A 16,569-nucleotide genomic window follows, 5' to 3' on the forward strand; every position below is an offset into this window, starting at 1 on the left:
GGTGCATCCCATATTCAGTCACCCAACACAGATGCTATTGTGGATGCCAAGAAGTGCAGATTGACAAGAGCCTGATATAGCTGTCTCCTGAGAGGCTCTGCCAGAGCCTGACCAATACAGAGGTAGATATTCTCAGCCAAGCATTGGACTGAGCACAGGGTCTCCAATGGAGGAGTTAGGGAAAGGACTGAAGGAGCTGAAGGGATTTGTAACCCCATAGGAAGAATAGCAATATCAACCAACCAGATTCCCCCAAGCTCCTAGGGCCTAAACCATCAACTAAAGAATACACAGGGAGAGACCCATGGCTCCAGCACCTTATGTAGCAGAGGACGGATAGCCTTCTCAGGCATCAATGGGAGAAGCGGCCCTTGGTCCTATGAAGGCTGTATGCCCCAATGTAGGGGAATATGAGGGAGGGGAGGCAGGCATTGTGTGGGTGGGTGCAGGGTACACTCTCATAGAAGCAATGGGAGGGGATGGGATAGGGCATTTTTTGGGGGGGAACCGGGAAATGGGATAACATTTGAAATGCAAAGAAAGAAAATATCCAGTAAATAAAAATTAAAATAAGAAAAAAAAAGAAGCAAGCTGGTGTAGCCATTCTAACATCTTAAAAGTCTTTAAACCAAAATTCATCATAAGAGATAGGGGAATGTGCTTTACCATCATCAAAGAAAAAATCAACCAACATGATGAGTCTTTCCTTGCTCTAAGCACAAGAGCAGCCATGCTTATAAAACAATCATTAGCAAAGCTTATTCCAAACATTGTCCTTCATGTATAGATAGTGGGAGACTTAAATACCCCAATCTCACCAGTGGACAGGTCATCCAGACAAAAGATATAAGCAAGAAACCGTAGAGCTAACCGATGTTATAAACTCAGGGACCTAAGAGATATTTACAGAATATTTCCCTACAACACAAAAGAATATACTCTCTTCGTTTCAACTCTCTGAACTTTTTTCCAAGTTGATCACATGTTCAGTCACAAGGCAAGTCTCCAAAAACACAAGAAAATTGAAATGCTCCTGCATCACATTAGACTACCATGCATTACATGTGGATTTGAACAACACGAACAAGAGAAAGCCTACAAATGCAAAGAAACCGAATAACTCTTTATTTCATGAATACAGGTTCAAAACAGAAATAAAGATAGAAATTAAAGACTTTCTAGAATACAATGAAATTCATTTCACAGTGTACACAAACTTAAGGAAACAATAAATGTGATCCTAAGAGGAGAGCATATCCAAATTCACAAAATCAGAAATAAAAAGGGGATGAAACAAAAGATACCACAGATATCCAAAGAATCAGTTGATCATATTTTTCTTTTTAAAAAAAGTATTATAATGTACAAAATTAGAAGATCTAAAAGAAATGGATAACTTTCTCTATGCCTACCACGAAACTAAGTTAAATCAAGATCAGATAAACAGCTTAAACAAAATTATAACCTTTATGGAAATAGAAGCAGTTTTTAAAAGCTGTTATTAAACACGTTCTGTGATCTCACTGGAAAAATATTAACAAAAATAAATCTATAGCCAAATGACAAATGGATTTAGAAAGAAATCAGAACAACAAAACCCTTCACAATAACCATATACAATATAAAATTTCTAGAGGTAATGATAGCAAAGCAAGTAAAAGACTTATATGAAAAAAAACTTGAAATCTTTGCATAAACAAATTAAATTAGATAACAAAAGTTGTAAAGATCTCCTATGTTCATTGATCAGTAAAATTAACATAGTAATATTGACAATCTACCAGAAGCAATCTAGAGAGTCAACACAATCCCCACTAAAATAAAATCACAATTCTTTACAGACCTTAAAGGACAATACTAAATTTCATATGGAAAAAACGAATAATCCAAGACAGTTAAAACAATAGTGAACAATTAAAAAAATATTCAAAGCATCACTATCATTGGTACTACAGAAATACAGTAACAAAAAACACATGACTTTTCCATAAAATCAGAGAAGTTTATCAATTTAATTCAATGGAAGACCCAGATACAAATCCACATATTAGACCACCTGTTCTTTGATAAGTCAGAAAAGCAAAAAGGAAAAAAAAAAGTACCTTCAGCAAATGATACTGGTATATGTGGATGTTTGCATATAAGAGAATAAAAACAGATTCATTTTTGTTACCCTGCACAAAATCAAGTCCAAGTAGATCAAAGATATCAGCATAAAACCAGACACATTGAACTTGATTGAAGAGTAAGTAGGGAAAAAGCTTGAATGAATTAATACTGAAGACAATTTTCTAAATAGAACACTAGTAGAGTAGGCAATAAGATTGATAATTAATAAGTAAAACCTCATGACGCTGAAAATCTTCTTTAAGGTGAAGGGCACTGTCAATAATATATCAGTCTGGCTGGTACAAAGTCAAGCAGTCCTCTGAGGTGGGAGTGAAGATGATTATAGAAAAGATGGAAATGAAGACTCAGAAACAAAGGTCATGAAATCATGAAATTTTCAGACAAACTGATGGAAGTAGAAAACATCATCTGGAGTAAGGTAACTCAGATGTAGAAAGGCAAACATACAGCCACTTACACATATATATCAGTTGTTAGTTAAAGCATATTCACATTGCAGTCCAGAGACTGAGAGATCCCAAGTAACTAGAAGGGCTATAGGGGAGGAGAATGGATCTTCTTTAGAAAAAGAAATTGAATAGTTGTTATGGGAGGCTGGAGGCTAATGGTGGTGGCACCAGGAGATTAAGTGGAGAAGGAGAAGGAAAGAATGGAGGGAGGGAAGGAAAGAATATGAGGAGAGACAACTGGAGTAGATGGGCATTTAGGGAGTGATTAGAAACAATGTAGTTCAAATTTTCTTGGAACGGCTGATGATAAACCTAGAGAGCACTCTTAGTATCAGATAATATGTAGCTTTATCCAGCCATGTTTAACAAGGCAATGCTTTCACTGATGGGACTGGCACATAACCTTAAAACTATACTTGTCCTACCTATAAGTTGTGCTGGGGCAATGGTAGCTCAGACTTTGTGTGGGTAACCCATCCATGACTGGTCTAACTTGAGGTTGAAACCATAAGAGGGATACCATGCCTCATACTACATGGATGGTTAGTCAGGAACTGGAATCTGGATGGCTCAGGGACATAGGATAGAATGAAACCATTTCTAGTTCTTTCACCATAAATTAGATTCCCCTTCTGTTGAGTAAATATTTTTAAAATGGCTGCTGGTCAAGCTATCTAAGCTGTTGTGGCTCTGCCTAGCTCAGCCACCATCTTCAGTTGCCATAGGCCAGGTGCTCACTGCAGCTAGAAACAGCCAGCCAGAGACACCAGCTCTGCCATCTATGAGACGTCAGTGTGGAAGATGGCTCTGCCAACCTTCCACGCTTTCTCCATAGAGGCTGGACATTGCCCAGCCCATCCCACCATCCACACATGCCCAGTAGGAAAATGAGACTCTAATGCTTAAATTATCCAAAAGCTTTATATATTTGATAATGATCAGTAACAAGATGCACATACAATCAGAAGCATAACCCAATATCCAACCTAGATATACCAACTACCTTTGACTGCTAGAGACACGTGCACATCTGTCTCCATTCCCCCCCATTGTCTCCTCTCTTAGCTCCTCCTCTTCCTTCTCCTCTTCCTCTCTTTACTCCTCTACTTCCTCTCCTTACTCTTCCCACCTTAGCTCCTCCTATACCCTACTCTCAAATTTGAAATAAATGGAATCAACCAGTGTGCAATATTTAACTATTTAATTAATGTTTTTTAAATTATGCATAACAACTTATATAGTAGACAACAGTGAGCCTTAACAGAAATAGCTCTGAAATCAATACAAATATAAACTCTAGGGAAAAGGGTGGGATAAGCCTCTCAGTGAACTGTAATTAGCAATAAAAACAAACAAGCAAATGCTCAATAGTTCAGGCAACTGGGAATAATACAATAGAAATACACTAAGGATAAAAATCTAATTTACAAAGCTTACATAGAATTTATTCAAAAGTATTTTTACAACCAAATTTCAGAAGCAAAATAATTCATGGTTTAGTGATTTCTTAGCTTTAGGGGAATGTTTAAAGTGACAGAGAACACAAATGAAGCTCTAAGCTGCTAGTGTCAAGATGGCTCAGTTGGTGAAATACCTGCTGTGGAATTGCAAGAACATGAGGTTGGTTCTGGAGATCCAACATAAAAAGCCTAGCATCTGGCCTATAACCCCAGTACTAGGAGTGGTAGGACAACAGAAAAGTAGACCCTGACATTTCTTGGTAGGCCAAACAGTCTAGCATAATCAAGTTGATGAACTAAACTTGAGGGGGAAACTTGGCCATAAAATCCTGCTTTAAAAAATGTGGAACAGTATAAAGAAAAATCAGCAGATATCAGGGCAACCTTTCATCATCATTCTCAATAGCACAAACACACTTATGGACCACATGGACGCATGAACAAAACACATACTACACTAATAAGTACAGGCACATCATACCCACACACACACTGTAACACGACAATGGAGGAAGCTTCAGGATCTTGGTTTGATGGGTTCGTTTAGCATTTTAGATGCAATAGGACTACTATGGATGTTTAAAATTTTGTGAAAATAAAAGTAGAATTTATTAAAATAAGGAAATGCCAATATCATTACTAGATTATTCTAATTTCAATTCTGATGGGTGACATTTGTACATTTTGGCATTGCTTTTGCAATTGGGGGATATTGGATAAAGTACTCTGAGCTATTTCTGCATTGTTACTTATCACTTTTTCTTAATCTATAATTACCTCAATAAAACTTTAAAGAAAAATAAAATAATCTACCTTTTAGTTAAAGTGTAATAAGAACCTAGCCAACAACTAATCTTGCTTTTAGTATTGCAACGAGGCTTTGATCACATTTTTTAACACTTATTTTTATAATTACTTGCTTTTAGAAGTGATCATAGTAACTCTGTTTTGTTTTGCATAAGAGTTTGAATTATTTATTCACTTTTCATTTAACTGAAAATAGGGTTTTGTTTTTTCATATAATATATTCTGATTGCAGTTTTCCCTTCCCTTATTCCTCCCTGCTCCTTCCTATCTAGACTCACCTCCTTTATGTTTTTCAATAGATAACAAACAGGATTTTATTGTATAGCAATAAAGTATAAGATGAAGCTAAAACAAAGTGTATTGTTATCAATTTTTAGTGATGTCTAGCCTTAAGGAGGTATGTGTTGGCCTAGATGTCTTGTTACAATTTAATATACACATCATAGGTCTCATACATAGTAGGAGATCAATAATATATTATTTGCTTATCTTTGGCCTCTAATTCCTCTGTTGTGCATGACCCTGAAGCTCTTGCCTCCTCTTCCTAAATGGGACAATTAGGAGTAAACAGCTGACCTTAACTTGACAATTTCGACTTCAGTTCTGTAGGAAACACTGTCTTTTTTTGCCTTCCATAGCGATATATATATATTTGGTAATACCTCTTTTTGGTTCTTCTTTAAATCTCAGAGTTTATTCTTTTCTTCATTCTAGAATTCTCAGATGCTAATTCCTAAAATAGTTGTACCCAGAAGACCCTGTTATGGCTATTTCTATATAAAGTCCAAGAATTTCATCAAATCTCAGTATAGAAATACATAATTTATGGTTAGAAAAGCAATATCTAGCAAACAGTGAAAATATTGTTTTTCAGTTCGATTTTTAACAGAGATAGGCTACCTCCATATATATTTCAGCAGTGTTTAAAAGTAATACATAAATGGTATAAAAGTTTAAAGTCTCTCTGAAGCAAAGCATTTCCCTTATTTTTTATTCTTTATTTAGTGGTTTTGCACATGTTTAACCCACCTATTTAATAATTTATTATTATTTAAATCTTAAATATAAACCATATTCACTAGGAAATATTGCTTCTATGATACACTCTTCTAAACATTAAGCTTTGAATATTATTTTAAACTTCAATTTTTTTACAACAAGTATTTGTTTGTTTATTTATTTATTTATTTATTTATTTTTTATTGTATATGTGTGTATAAAGGTATGTGCACCAGATGCATATCTGGTAACCATGTTGGCTAGAAATGTGTATTCCCCATTGGTACTTGGAACCAAATATGGGTCCTCTGTAAGAGTAGCAAATGCTTTCAACTGTCCAACCATCTCTCTAGACCTGGTTTTAGATATTTTAAGTTAGCAATAGGATCTATTCATTAAACATTAGAAGATTATTTGCATTGTTGTAGAATAGATAAGATAATCTCTTCTGAGAAGAAAAAGTGAAAAATGTTTTGAGACATATAAGCTGTGCTATTTTAAAAATAATAGTAACTGAATTTTGGAAATGGTCAAAGTAGTCATTCATTTACTGATTCATATACTGGTAATAAAACAAACTATTAAAACAATAGCTACTATTTGTTAGATAGCTGTCACTATGAAACAAAACACACACATGGAAAATTAGTTTCCAAGTAAAACCATGATGAGTTTTAAAGCTGGGAATAAGGTTTGATTATTGTATATTTTCTTTTTGTAATAGAAGAGTATTTTAACACAAGATAATATGATCCATATGAAGCAGGTGGTTAAGAAGCAAATAAATTACCAACAGATTTCTAATTATAATGCACTCTTAGTCTTTCATGATAAACAACAGATGTGTGTTTACAAAAATACATTATAGTAGAATCAGGTCAATAGAGTCTAAATGAACAAGGCTTAATTTATCTGTACTCTCTTTTGAATTCAAGGGGATGGCCTATTTAAAAGAGACACCATATAATGCAACATGAGTTCAAAGGAAATAAATTTAAATAGGCCAATCGATTATCATTTTCTTTAATTGTGTAAATAGAAAGGGAAGTATTTCAGAATGCAAACTGACACAAGGAAAGTAACAGAACAACATTTTATTGGAACGACATGAAACAGTCCAGAACAATAGAGGATTCAATGCAATTAGCCATTTTTTTTTTGCTTTTTACTTTTACACGTATTTGTTATGTTTGTGTGTGAGTTTGTGTGTGTGTGTGAGGGAGGGTTTAGACATATGAATGCCATGATGGGTTTTGGCCATTAGAGGACAAGTTTTAGAAGTTGGTTGTTTCCTTTACCATGTGGTTGACAAGGATAGGATGCAGATGATATGGCTCAGTAGCACACATCTTTATCCAACTGTAACATTTCACTGGCCTGTCTACATGTAAATACAGTTACTATGTTGAGCCTGTTCACTATTTGCTTGTACTTATCTCTAAAAATCAGTGATATCTATTTATAATATTGTTTACCATTTAAAGGGTGAGTAAATGAAAAGCCACATTCACTTTTATGAAAAGTCTTTATTTTAAGGGAATAAAGTTAACAAAATATTTAACAAGTTTCACTTAAGAAAACACACCAAAAAGAAAATCACAGCATTCAAAGAATGCTTTAGTCGGGGCCTCAGCAAATACTTTAACTTAGAAGTTTAAAATGAAATATAAACTAGAAAGAACATGCAAAATGCTTCTTTTTGCGTTAGGGATCTAGCACCTTGGAGCTCTCCAGAAAAAACATTCCCCCAGTGTGTTCACTGTAGTGTGCTTAAAGATTCACTCAACGTACTTAAAACTACTTAACTCAGATAATATCATTCTTAAGAAATGGTAATTGAGAAAAGCAGAAAAATAGCTTATTCAATATTACATGCTAGAAGGAAAGTTTGTATGAAAACACCAAAGAAGTAATTTTTTTCATAATTCAGATTTCATGAGCTTGTGGTGGCAAGTGGGCCCTACAGATTCCTCTAGGTTTATAAACTGGTCGTGACTGCTTATTGGCTGCATGTGAGACTTTGGATTGAAATATCTTAAGCAGTCTCACAATATTAATCATATCCGCCTATGCTATGCTGGCCACTTAGGCAGACTCTATTACCGCCACTCACTGGCAGGCTCTGCAGCTGATAATCCTGTGCTCTTTATCACCTGGCTCCTATGAAGCCACATACCCTGTTGTTGAATTCAGGAAGAGTTCCATGTGTTTCTGCTGAATGTTAGCCCTTTCCTTCAACCTAGCTAGCTGCCACTATTTCCTCATGGGTGGCAAACTCAACATCAGCTTCTCTTTTTTCTCTCCCATCAAGGACGATCTCAATATGAACTATCACAGGATTTAGTGGAGAGAAGTTTGAAGTATCACTTTCCATTGCTTTGTAGGGCAGCCCTCTCATGTGGAGGGTTGGCCTGTGGTTCTCTGCATTGTGAACTTTCTGTGGTCATAAGTTCCTGAGCGACAGTAGTTGATGTCATAGACAAAACTGATGTCACTGTGTACTGTGTTCCACAGAGTCTGCACTACAAATATTAGAACTGATCCTACCCAGGCTTTGCTGTTTCATAATGTCAACATACCTCTGGACAGTGCCAGGTCAGTTAGAGAACCTCGGCCTCTGCAAAGGTGAATCCAAGTATAACATGCTCTTGAACACTTCAATATACCTGTGCTCTACTCTGGCCTTGTGCTTAACTAAAGCTTTCTCATGTCAATCTTGTGATGCAAACTGAATGAAGGCCTCTCTGTAATATTACCCTCAGAGTCAATTGGTAATGTGATCCTGCTTTGCACAATTCTTAACTCTAAGAAGTATCAAATGATTTCTTGCTTTGTGCACCCAAATGGGAGTCCCTGAGGCCTCACAAAGCCAGCATTTGTACTGTTGGCATTGATTGAATCAATGTAATTCAATAGTCTGGCCATCTTGGTTATTCATGACTTGGCACCTCAATACACCAGTTCCTATATTTTCCCTGTTCTTTGTAAAGTCAAATTCATATCCACTTCTGATTGAAGTTCAACACAAGTGTCAACATTCTACTTGCCTTCTCTTATTATAAATAAAATGAACTCATGTTATCTTGTCATGAATTGTGCAGTCAGATAGAAAATTTTATATTTCCTCAGTTAAGCAAGACCATGGTAGGCTGTGGACTTTGACTTCATAGTCTTCACCTCCCTTCAGCCACTGCATCATAGACATTGACAGGGTTGTTGTCACACAAACTTTGGCATTTTTTGTGGTGTAGAGAACCACCAGATGCCTTATGTAGAAAACACTTATGAAAGATAAAGGTTTTCCACAGAGGAAGGAAAAAGTAATCTATATTCTTAATAATCTACACCTATGAACCTCAACTTCTCCTGACACTTTTAAAAATGCAGAGGGCACATGGAATACTACAGCCGTCTTCTTTCAGTTCTCAACCTTCAGGAAGACTAGGCACAGTTCACATTAACTTTTAAACTGGAAATCAAATGACAGAATTAAGTTGAACACTAAAGTAAACTCTGTAAATAAGTTGATGGAATTAAAAAGTGGACATTTACACAATGGAGTATCATGCAACTGTTAAAAAAATGAGATCATGAAATTTGTAGGCAAATGGATGTAACTAGAAAAAAATCACTCCAAGTAAGGTAACGTAGGCCCAGAACAACAGAAATGGTATGTATTCACTTATTAGTGTATATTAGCCACCTAGTAAATGATAATCATGTTACAATTCATAGACCAAAAGGAGTTAGGTAGAGAAGAGGGCTATAGGGAAGAAGCATGAATATGGTTGGGAAGGGGAAATGGAATCTATTTTTCAGGTAGACTTGGGGCACATGTGGATGGGAGCAGGAGGCATTAGGCATAGATGAAAGGTGGAATGTAAGGAGAGAGTATGAGAAAAGATAGCTAGAACTGAGGGATGGCTGTTTGATGGTGGTATGGAATCAGAGTCCAGTGTCTACTTTCTGAAATATATGATGATCCTAGTGAGAATTCTTAATAATAGGGATACAGTCTAAGCAGGCCATCTCCTAGAGACAGCCAAGGCTCCCAGTGTCAGGACTGGGTTAGATTTGGTAAAGTTGTTGGTCAAGGAGTCCCATGGAGATTCCCCAAACCAGCCAGACTGAAGCTAGGAGAAAAGATTGCTCTCTAAAAACTGACCGCCAGGCCCCATTGCTGATGAAAACATCTTCACACCTCATTGGACATGGAAACGTCAAACTTGTGCTTGCATGGAGTCTTCACTTGTACCTTCTGAACTCTTTGATGTGGGAAGGTACTCTGTAAGCTACCAAAAGAAAAATGTGGATACCAACCTGGGCACCAACCATTTGACCTACAATCTGTCCTGTCTGCAAGATGCCCTGGGACAGAGGTGGTGCAGAACTTGTGGGAGGAGACAACTAACATCTGAATTAACTTGAGGACCACTCCACAAGAGTGAGCTTATGTCTGACACTGCTTGGATGGACAGAAACTAGACACTGAATAGCCTAGAGACCTAGAGTAGAACCCAACATGACAAGTCAAAATAAATGAATGAGTGAATAAATGAATAAACAAAAACTTCTCAAATAAATGAATAAATACTTATCAATAATATGATTCTTAATGATATTCTGTTACACTTATAGATTGGTTTCTTGTCCAGTCAATGTCAGAGAGACTGTCTCTGGCACCAGATAGTAGCAAATGCAGAGACTAACAGTCAGACATTAGGTGGAGAGAATGTCTAATTTGGAGGTATCCATCAAATCCCTCCCCTTTGAACCCCGAGAATTCTGTAGACGAGAGGGAGGAACAAGTGTAGGAGGGTAACAGGGGAACATGCTCTACTGAATAGACTAAGCTGGGCTCATATGGATTCACAGAGGCTGAAGCATCAATCATAGGTCTGCACCAGATCCTGCTCTAGGATTTGATAAATTGTAACTATTAGCTTGGTGCTTTTATGGGACTCTACCTGTGGGAACAGAGTTGTGTTTGAATTTTTTATCTGTTCCTGGGGCTCTTTTCTTCCTGTTGGGTTTCAATGTTCAACCTTTGTATGTGGGATTTTTGCCTTGCCTTATTGTATTTTGTTTTATCTTGTTAAGTTGTTGTCTTTTAGAGGCCTTCTCTCTTGAAGGGCTTCCACCATATTGAAGGGACATGGAGTGGGAGAAGAAGAAGAGGAGAGTTAGTGGCTTGTTGGGGGAGCTTGGAGGAGTAGACAGAAAGGAAACTATTCTTGGGATGTATTATACAAGAGAAGAAGCAATTTTCAATAAAACAAGAAAACAAGAAAAGTAAATTAATAAATAATGTATTTGCAATTCCAATATATGGGATACTCATCGCTTTCTGACACATTCCATACAATGCAATTTCATCTTGATTTTAAATGATCATTGCCTGTAATTTCAAAGCCTCTGGTGTGCTATGCAGTAGAAACAAAGTGTTAAATTTTCAGGGGCATCAATATATTCTTGTATTTATGTCATGCTAATGGATTTTAAGTGACTACATTGATGATGTCAAAATATTTATATTTAATGAATTGAATTACTCATCACTAAAGTTTTAACTTGGTCACATTTTTAGAAAAATTTTGCATCTTTCCAAATAATGTATTTTCCATTAGAGTTTGATAACTTACTGAATCATTTTTATTTATTCACATCAATATGAAGTTATTATGCTTATTTAGTATCAGTGGTGTCAAATAACAAAAAAGTATTTGATATGACCCACTTGCTCTCTAAGAAATTATAATATAAATTGATATTTTATAGGGCTTATTTACATTAACTCACAACTACAACATTGAGAAATGAACAGTAGCAGCTATATTAGATGCTTTAAAACTTTAAATAAGTGGAATGATTCTAAGAGAGAATAGAGCTCAGATCTTAGTAATGCATAGTATGTAGCTATGGTACTACATACTATAGAAACATATCCTAAATAGGGAACATAATGTTACCTAGAATCTACTAATTGAAAAGTCAGATAAGATAAAAACAAACTCACTTAATTTGCATATTAACCATAGTAAACAGCAGAAAGACATCTCTGTGATGTCAGCTGGCAAAGTTAATTGTTTCAAGGAGCATAGGGTGGGATCTCAGTTATAAAAATGAAGGAAAGAAGCACATGAATCTTGAAGTATACTAAAGTATCTGTTCTTTGGTTTTTCTAGGTGTAAAAAGGAAACCACATGAACAATATCAAGTAGCAAGACAACACCTGTTCTCATGTACATTGATGCAGTTTAGGAATCATTGAGAAGCATCTCAAAATACAATTATTTACTGAGGATGCTGATGAGACTTGAATCAGCTCAGTTATAGGTACATCAGCCTCCATTTTTATTTGACCATGTTTGCATTATTTATATAAGTAGAATCTTTAAAATATAGTTTTGCAGTATGTGTGTGCATGTATCTATCTCTTTCCCTTCCTCTTTCTCTTTCTCTGTCTCTGTCTCTGTTTCTGTCTCTGTCTGTCTCTGTCCCTCCCTCTCTCTCTCTCTCTCTCTCTCTCTCTCTCTCTCTCTCTCTCTCTCCATGAGAACAAACATGCACACATGTGGTGAATTCACTCAACAGTGCATGGACGTTAGTATTTAGGAGCTTGGCGTCTCCCTCAGTGAACCTGGAGCTTATCCTTAGGTTAGATCAGCTGCTGGGCCACTGAGTCCATATCATCCACCTGGATCCGTTGATCCACCAGGATCTCTTTCCTTACTGCTTGGCTTTGGAGTTCACACTTCTATGCTTAATATTTCACAATAATCCATGGACTCAAACACAAGTTTTTATATTTAACTAGCAAGTACTACTATTTAAATGCTGATTCATAGCTCCAGCATTGAATTCATCTCCTAATTTTAGAAGCAATATGTTTGTTGCTTGTGGGACAGTGTTTACTTAGTTTTAATTTGGAAAAAATTAAGTGATGGAATTTTCATTGTTTCATAAATCAATTGTATAGGGGTACTCATTTCTTAAAAAAAATATTTGACTTTCTACAGGCTTGTTAAAAGCAGTAGTAATAGGCCGGTTGATGGTGGTGCACGCCTTTAATCCCAGCACTTGGGAGGCAGAGGCAGGCGGATTTCTGAGTTCGAGGCCAGCCTGGTCTACAAAGTGAGCTCCAGGACAGCCAGAGCTACACAGAGAAACCCTGTCTCGAAAAACCAAAAAAAAAAAAAAAAAAAGGCAGTAGTAATAATAGAAATAATATTCAATTATATTTCTCATTCTTTCTTTTGTATTCTTATGAAAATTGAAACATGGCATTAAGATGATTACCTATGATAGTATATGGTATTTAAAAAAGATAAAAACAATTCCTTTTTAATACTCACCAGTGACTTTTGCAATCCTATTTCATAAGTACATTTATAAATCCATGGTCCTATTTCTTGAGATGATGACTAGCAAATGATTATTTAAACTCTGGACTTTTTACAAAGGCATCACATAATTTTGACTTTCAAAGACACATAAGTCAAAGCATCAGGTTTATGTTTCTAGTTTTTTGAAAAACATTCATCTATGTTTGTGTGTGTATGTGTATATTTGTGTGTGTGTGTGTGTGTGTATGTCCCACAGCATGGGTATAGATGTCACAGGAAAATATGGGAGCATTGTTACTCTCCCTCCAGACCCTGTAAGTATCAGTCTTGAACATAGATTGTCAGGCTTAGTGGCAAGTCCTTTAAAAATACTGAGCCATCTGGCCAGCCCCATTTTTTGCTTTTAGAGCACAGTGGTCACAGATGCATCTGTGTCTTTAGACATGTTGCACCCAGACTTCATATGACAGGTTGTGAGCAAGTTTTCTTCACACTTGTCTTATGCTGTGGTCTGTTCTATATGGTCAGTGGATCATTATCATATGTACGTCTTAAGAAGGATGTAAGAGCAGAAAGCACATTTAAAGCTTGGAATGTGTAACTTATCCTGGAAAACTATGTAAAACCATCGATTCATCCCACATAAAGCACTGAAGTCAGAACAAAGGCATAATTTAAACCAAGAATATATTGATGAATTTATTAATTAATTGTAGTTAATAACAGGAGCGTGAGTGATTCAGGCAAGTAACTGCATCACTGAAAGTCTACCTTATGCAGGATGGTGATACATAAAGGCTCCATTGTGGAAGTTTTCTGAATACTTGTAGGTAGCTCACACCATGGGTGAGTGTCCTCTCCCATCACTTATTTGTTCCTTATATATGTAGCCTCAATTTTTGACTTCATAAGTCATTCAGGTTTGGTTGTTTCCTGAGTCTTGTTAGCTTCTTTCCTCCTGCCAGAGGCTTATTTCGGAGAATAGTAATTAACAACATGTTCAGAGATGTTGCTGTTTCAGGTTCATACTTTTCAATAGCTATAAACTCCTATTATTCAGAATTGTTTACCAATTGTTCATGTTTCTGATCTTACTTATGATTATTTAGCAATTTCTATGTTAAAATATATGCTGAAATCATGTTAAGAAATCAACATAAAAACAAAGTAGTACAAGGACTTTATAGAGAATATTTGATATTTTAGTATTAAAATGCATGGCCATATGAATTCTAAAACAATGTTAAGTTCAATGTTCAAATTTTAAAATAATTTTAAATCGATGACAGTCTTAGACTTGTACCAAGTTCAGTCTTGTCTGTTTAGACCTATAGAAGATAGCAGATATTTACATAATGTTTAATGGTGATCTTGTAAGAAATCTAGTGATAAAATTAAAGATTCACTCTTTATAGATTAAAGAAGGATATTAAATGTGCATATTTAGCAAAGAGCTCTCTCAGTCTATGGAAAGGTTACTTACTCTTTATAGGGTTATTCCAATTGATACATGACAAATTGCAGCTTTTTGACTTAAACATATTCCTCAATTAAAAAGTAGTTCATTGAGAGAGCCATACCTCCAGGGTGGGTGTAATGCAGTAGGATCAGTGTTCTTACCTCTCTTTTTAGAATGCTTCAGCATGTTTGGCCCTATAGCATTCTTAATCAAAGAACAACATTATGATATGTGTGTTATGTTTATTGGAAAAACTAGAAAACAAGAACTTATAACTTGAAAAAAATGGATCTGTATAATTTTAGATTTTATTCATTTACTTTTTAGCATTCTCTGAATGTATTTACTTAAAAATTTAATGAATAACTAAAGAATTATGAATTTAACAACCTTCTGAAAATAATTAAAGGGAAATTAGTGTATGCATCCAAATTATTTTTCAACCTTTCTTATAAACAATGTCACACATGAAATTAGAATTAAGTTCTAAAGCTAACTATCATTGATTTACTTTATATAATAAAAATACTATTGTTGACAAATTACAAAAATCACATTACTTAGATATTATCTCATAATTATTGATGGTTGATGTACTATTTTATCACCTATATTTCCAGAAGTATGCAGAAAATAGTGAAGTTTCTTATATGCACTAATCATTGAGTAAAATTGTTTTTAAAATGTTGAAACTGATTAATTACCTAGAGCTATCTAAATAATTGATTTTTTTCTGTAATCCACTTTTGCAGTCCAGTTTTTATCCCCCTCCTAGTCTGACCCCCACATTGCTCCCCATTCCATACCTCCTTTCCCCCACTCCCTTCCCTCCCCCGTTTCCAAGGGGATGTCACCATTCCCCCACCCCACCTCATTAGATCACCCTACTCTCTGGCACCTCAAATCGTTCTAGGGTTAAGTGTTTCTCTCACTGAAGTCAAATCAGGCAGTCCTCTGCTGTATATGTGTATGTGTGTGTGGGGCTCATATCAGCTAGTATATGCCACCTGGTTGGTGGCTCAGTGTCTGAGAGATCTCGGGGGTCCAGGTTATTTGAGATTGCTGCTCTTTCCATGGGGCTGCCCTCGGCTTCAGCATCCTCCAGTTTTCCCCCAATTCAACCACAGGAGTGCATGGCTTCTGACAATTGGTTGGGTGATAGTATCTGCATCTGTCTCTTTCAGCTGCTTGTTGGGTCTCTCAGAGTGACACTGTTACTGACGTTGTGGTGTACTTGCAGACAGGAGCCTATGTTTTATTTATTGTATTTTTTTTTAGTTTATTATTTCCCATGTGTCTGATTGTTAAATCCTCTGCAAAGAGCAACATCTGCACAGCTAATTCTTTGATGTCAGATATGGATGAAAAATAGCATCAACAGGTAAAGGCTGAAACTACCTTATGAACTACTAAACATAAAACTGATATTATTTCAGAAATACTTTCTGAATTATAGATGATTAAATAACTGTCAGTCAATTTTATTTTTCGCTGACCTAGAAAAATTAATACTAAAGCTTACTTGAAAACATTAAAAGTAAAGTCTCTAGCGAGAGTCAACTTTAACTGAACAAATAAAACTGCAGACATTCCAACATCTCTGTACATTTTGAAGCATACTACCGAGCCTAGTAACAGAAACAAAATGAAAAGACCAAAGCAGCGTATAATAACAGTAAAAGTGTTATCATGATACTGGCAAATAAAAAAAGTAAACATCTGAACAGAAAGGAACAATAACTTCCTGACTCAACAAAGGACAGAGGTGCACTGGCAAAAGGACAACCACTGTAACATACAATGTGGAGAAACCTGTATCTCCGCAAGCAGAATGCTGCTGAAACTTAACCCTCTTTCTTTCTTTCTTTCTTTCTTTCTTTCTTTCTTTCTTTCTTTCTTTCTTTCTTTCTTTCTTTCTT

At 35.8% G+C, this 16,569-nt stretch overlaps 1 pseudogene; it reads right to left on the bottom strand.

Moving 5' to 3' along the window:
• Positions 1-8,441: 8,441 nt before the first annotated feature.
• On the bottom strand, positions 8,442-9,044 carry LOC114616843 (annotated as a pseudogene).
• Between the last annotated feature and the right edge of the window lie 7,525 nt (positions 9,045-16,569).

This window comes from Grammomys surdaster, unplaced genomic scaffold, assembly GCF_004785775.1.
Source record: "Grammomys surdaster isolate TR1022 unplaced genomic scaffold, NIH_TR_1.0 62, whole genome shotgun sequence".
Taxonomy (NCBI): domain Eukaryota; kingdom Metazoa; phylum Chordata; class Mammalia; order Rodentia; family Muridae; genus Grammomys; species Grammomys surdaster.